The sequence below is a fragment of the Procambarus clarkii genome, chromosome 73, assembly GCF_040958095.1.
Source record: "Procambarus clarkii isolate CNS0578487 chromosome 73, FALCON_Pclarkii_2.0, whole genome shotgun sequence".
Classification (NCBI taxonomy): Eukaryota; Metazoa; Arthropoda; class Malacostraca; order Decapoda; family Cambaridae; genus Procambarus; species Procambarus clarkii.
Window position 1 is genome coordinate 14,179,858 of NC_091222.1, and position 6,014 is coordinate 14,185,871.

General features: G+C 39.4%; 1 pseudogene; it reads left to right on the top strand.

The window, feature by feature from the left end:
• Positions 1-2,139: 2,139 nt before the first annotated feature.
• LOC138356610 (prostamide/prostaglandin F synthase-like) lies at positions 2,140-2,658 on the top strand (annotated as a pseudogene).
• Positions 2,659-6,014: the final 3,356 nt, after the last annotated feature.

Sequence of the window (6,014 nt, forward strand, 5' to 3'; positions counted from 1 at the left end):
TAGCACATAGCATTGGTTAGCACATAGTTTGGGTAGCACACAACTGTTGGTTAGCACAAAGCATTGGTTGGGCGCTCACAGGCAGCACGACTTCCTTTCCTCCTCCGAGGGCGAGACCGCATGTTTTTTCTTGTGTTTTAAGCTGAACAAATACCTGCGTTCACAGTTCATCCTCGTCGCCAGTGTGGAGTTTGTGTGTTGTTGAGGAAGTCTTGGTTGTAGGGTTGATATATAGCCATTGCTTGGTTACTGACTTTAATACTTATAAACGATACATAACTAGCTGCTTCCAAGCTGGTGGCATCCTGTATGCTTTCTTGTTTATCTCCTTGCTGGCGTCCGAGCCGCAGCACATACAAACGGATGGTACCGTTTTCTTTGAACATGACACCCTCCTTCGGGTATTGTCCCATACTTCTTAGGGGGTGGATAGGCGCACTCTCCTCGCTTTATTTTCTTCTCTCGTCTTGTCAAAGCTCGATTATGGTTGCCCTGCTTACTCATCTGGGTTTTTTTTTTTTTGAGATATATACAAGAGTTGTTACATTCTTGTACAGCCACTAGTACACTTAATTTATTTTTATAATTATAACAATAATTAATTATTTATTAAATACAAATAATTAATTAATAATCATAAGTGATTAAGTAATTGATAATCCTTAAATGAAGAAGCATACTAGCTCATTATAACGAATAAATAGATAATTAAGTTTCTCCTTCTACTCTTCGCCGTCTTGATGCTTTGCACCATACTGGGTTGCCCCTCAATTCTGGTGCCTTTCGTTCGACTCCCGTCTTCAGCTTGTATGTTGACACTGGCTTCCTGTCTCTCCAGGACCGCCATGATCGCTACTGTCTTCGCTATCTTGCGCGGTCCTTGCAACGTCCTTCCTTTCGCCTCTGTCGTGCTTTAACTTTTACCCTTCCTGCGGTTCCTGTACCTCTTCACCACCTCCCTCTTTCTGTCCGGTTATCTGGCTTACAGGATTCTCTTTCCATTCGTATTTCTAATATTTCTCCTCGTGTTGTTCCTTCTTTACCCCCGTGGAGAGTCCCCCTTCTGCAGTTTTGTACATCCTTGACCCGCATTACTAAAGCTGTTACCCCTCCTACGGTTCTCAAACGCCTTTTCTTTGAGCACTTTTCTTCTCACTCCCGCTCCATTTCCGTCTTCACCGATGGATCTAAGTCTGCGGATGGTGTTGGCTACTCTGTTGTTTTTCCTGATCGCACTTATATGTGTCGCTTACCTCCAGGAACTAGCATCTTCACAGCGGAGCTTTATGCTATTCTCTATGCTCTGCGTCTTCTGCTTTCTCGTTGTCAATCTTCCTTTGTAGTTGTTGTTGACTCTCGTAGTGCCCTCATGGCTCTCGGGTCCTTTAATCCGGTTCATCTAGTAGTTGTCGAGATCCAGCATTGGCTGTTTCTTGTTCATAGTAAATTTAATTTGGTTGAGTTTTGTTGGGTTCCCAGCCATATTGGTGTCTCTTCGAATGAGCGTGCAGATGCTGCCACCAGGGAAGCTGTCCGCTCTTGTCCCATCTCTCGTAAAGGTATTCCTTATTCTGACTTTTATCCGGTTATCCATTTCCCCATCCTTACCCGTTGGCTGGCTTGCTGGTCGTCTTTTACTGGTAAGAAACTACGTACTCTTAAATGTTGTGTTTCCTCGTGGCCGTCCTCCTACCACTGTAACCGGCGATGGGAAACGGCTCTGGCGAGGTTGCGTATTGGCCATACTTGCTTAACTCATGGTCACTTGATGGAATGCCACCCTGCTCCTTATTTCCTAATTGCATTGTCCCTCTTACGGTCGTGCATATCCTTGTTAAATGTCCTGACTTCCAGGACGAGCGTGTGTCTTGCTTTCCAACCGCCCCTCACTGTCACCTGTCCCTCATAAGAATTCTTGTTGATACTTTTGATATCGTTCGCCTTATGCGTTTTTGTTCCCGTATTGGCATCCTTGGTGATATTTATCGCCCTCTGATTATTCCGCACATTTGATGGTGCTTCATAGCCTTGCCGGTCTGGTGCCTTCTTTTGATAATTACTTACTAACTTTCTGGTCAGAAGGTCTTTTCTGACCAGAAACTGTTCTTTCTGTTCTTCATGCGGCGGTTTGAATGAATTTTCTGCAGGGTGGCGGCTAAAGAGTTTCTCTGTTGTCGCCATAACTTGCCCAAGCTAATGTCAGACTTGTTGGCATTGGGCTGGAGGAAATTGGAGTAGGGGAGTTCATAGCTGGCAAGTTCTTTGAAGGGGAATTGTACATTGACAGATAAGAAAAGTCTTAAAGATCTCAACTACAAGAAGCTTAGTGTCCTTGGCTTAATCCCAGCACTTTTTGCCAGAGTGGCACGAGACGCAATAAGAATGGGAAAGAAATGTACAGTTTGGAGGGAACATGAGAGGTGATGGATTTCAGAATAGAGGGCTCCTTGTTGTGAATCCAAAAGGAGAAAAGGTTCTCTACGAGTTCAAACAACATAACCCTGCTGACCGTGCTGAAAATTCTGGAATTGCCAAGGCACTAGGATTAGAATTTAGTGAATCCCCTGTGGAAGCCAATAAAGCACAAGATGGCACTAGTGTAACTGACCTGGAATGTGAGAAGGTGTGTGCCATGCCACCCAAAAAATAATTACTATAATGTAATTACCTTAGTGTAATTACATAAGTGTAGTTACAGGATGAGAGCTACGCTCGTGGTGTCCCGTTTTCCCAGCACTCTTTGTCATATAACGCTTTGAAACTACTGACGGTCTTGGCCTCCACCACCTTCTCACCTAACTTGTTCCAACCGTCTACCACTTTGTTTGCGAAAGTGAATTTTCTTATATTTCTTCGGCATCTGTGTTTAGCTAGTTTAAATCCTTGACCTCTTGTTCTTTAAGTTCCAGGTCACAGGAAATCTTCCCTATCGATTTTATCAATTCCTGTTACTATTTTGTATGTAGTTATCATATCACCTCTTTTTCTTCTGTCTTCTAGTTTTGGCATATTTAATGCCTCTAACCTCTCCTCGTAGCTCTTGCCCTTCAGTTCTGGGAGCCACTTAGTAGCATGTCTTTGCACCTTTTCCAGTTTGTTGATGTGCTTCTTAAGATATGGACACCACACAACCGCTGCATACTCTAGCTTTGGCCTAACAAAAGTCGTGAACAATTTCTTTTGAATATTGCCATCCATGTATTTAAAAGCAATTCTGAAGTTAGAAAGCGTGGCATAGGTTCCTCACACAATATTCTTTATATGGTCCTCAGGTGATCGTTTTCTATCTAGAACCACCCCTAGATCTCTTTCTTTATCAGAATTCTTTAAAGATTTCTCACATAATATATAGGTTGTGTGGGGTCTATGTTCTCCTATTCCACATTCCATAACATGGCATTTATAAACATTAAATTCCATTTGCCAAGTGGTGCTCCATATACTTATTTTGTCCAGGTCATCTTGAAGGGCATGACAATCATCTAAGTTTCTTATCCTTCCTATTATCTCAGCATCATCAGCAAACATGTTCATATAATTCTGTATTTATTTATTTATTTTTTTTTTTTTTTTTTATTTATTTATTTATATACAAGAAAAGGGAATACTTAAATCCATTAATAAAAAACATGACCTTGAGAAGAAGTATAGGTAAGGAATTGTCTCCAAAGTATTCTCAAAGAATTACTCGTTATTGCTGTCTAAGATAATTAGACGAGCCAAAACTAAATACTACGAAGATAAATTTACCCAAATAAAGAGCAACATTAAAAAAACTTGGAGCACAATTTCACAAATATTGGGATCAAAGAAGATTTTAAATAACAAACCAACACTCCTGTCCAATAACGATGGTCAGCTTTCAGCCTCAGATTCTGCTATTGAGTTCAATAGATTCTTTTCTTCCATTGGGTCATCCCTTGCAAATGATATTCCATCTTCCAGTGCTGATGTTAAGGACTATCTTACAGGTAACTATCCACAGTCTCTGTACCTAAAGCCTATTAATTCCACTGACGTAAATGAGATAATCCTTTCCCTTAAAACCAAGTCTAGTGCCCTTGAGGAGATACCAACTTTAATTTACAAAAAAGCCTCCAGAACTTTAGCCCATGCTATTGCATTGCTCTTCAACAAGTCACTTGAACTCCAAACCTTTCCAGATATCCTAAAAAAAGCGAGAGTTACCCCTGAACACAAATGTGGTGATCTCACAGATGTTAACAACTACAGACCTATATCAATTCTTCCTAACTTGTCAAAAAATTTTGAAAAACTAATCTACAAGCAGCTTTACTCTTATCTAGCCAAACACAATATACTTAGCTCTTGCCAATATGGCTTCAGACCCAAAAAAGCACTAACGATGCACTTATTAGTATGATTAATTTGATTCATGCCGCTCTTGATAAAAATGAGTTCCCTGTTGGGTTATTTGTGGACCTGCGTAAGGCTTTTGACACTGTCAGCCACCATAACCTTCTTCTTAAATTACATCATTATGGAGTCAGAGGACACTCCCTGCAATACCTCAAATCCTACCTTACTGACAGGCTCCAGTATGTTTCTGTGAATAATTCAATTTCTCCCACCCAACCCATCAACGTTGGTGTTCCTCAGGGCAGCATACTTGGCCCTCTCCTCTTTCTCATCTACATTAATGACCTTCCAAATGCCTCCCAACACCTCAAACCAATTCTATTTGCTGACGACATTTACTCCAGTCCTGACCCCCTTGCTCTAAATGCCACAGTAAATACTGAGCTAAATAAAGTCCATCTTTGGCTAACTGCCAAAAAACTCACCCTTAACATTGACAAAACTTTCTATATTCTGTTTGGCAATAAATCCTCTAATCAAATAAATCTCAAAATAAACAATTCCCAAATTTGTAACAAATTAGATGGAAAATTCCTTGGCATTCTCATTGACCACAAGCTAAATTTCCAAGGACACATTCTAAATTTATAAAAAAAAGTTTCAAAAACTGTTGGCATTCTTTCTAAGATCAGATATTATGTACCCCGCTCTGCCCTGGTGACTCTCAAGTACTCTCTCATCTTTCCATATCTCAACTATGGTATTTGTGCTTGGGGTTCCACTACCCAAAATCATTTACGTCCTCTAATTACTCAACACAAAGCTGCTATTAGGACAATATCCAACTCTGGCCCCAGACATCACTCGGTACCCCTACTCAAATCTCTGAATATGTTAGATATTAAGTCACTGCACATTCTTTCATGTGTATTATACATATATAAAACGCTGAACTTTAATGCCAATCCTGACCTCAAAAGCTTCATAGATGGTTGTAACAGAACCAATGAGCACCACACCAGAAATAAATACAGTTTTGATATTCCTAGAATACGACTTAATCAAACTAGAAATGCTCTACAAATCAAGGGACCCAGAATGTGGAATGACCTTCCCAACCATGTTAAAGACTGTACCTCTCTCAACCAGTTTAAGATAAAAACGAAGCACTACCTAATAAATTCCCTGTAACCTATCTTACCCCCCTATTGTCAACCAATGTCTGTTTTTTTTTAAATGACGCTGTTTGTCGACCGAATTGTATTTGTGGTGCTTTTTAAGCCATGTTCCCCCCTGTTTATCTTTTTTTTTATTTGTTCTCAACACATTTTATTCTTTATGCTCAATTAGTATTAAGCTTTAGTCATTTAAGTATTTCATGCCCGAAAAGCTTTGTGTAATAGTGACTTTAGGCATTGTATGTACTAGCCCTATCTATAAATCCATCACTCTTTGTAAAATCTCTTGTACGTATGTACCTTACCTAAATAAACATTTGATTTGATTTGATTTGAATACATAGCATAGTATTTACAATCTTGTAAAGCCACTAATATTTATTTATTTATTTATTTATTTATTTATTTATTTATTTATTTATTTATTTATTTATTTATTTATTTATTTATTTATTTATATACAAGAAGGTACATTGGGTTAGAGAGAATACATAGCAGAGTATTTGCAATCTTGTA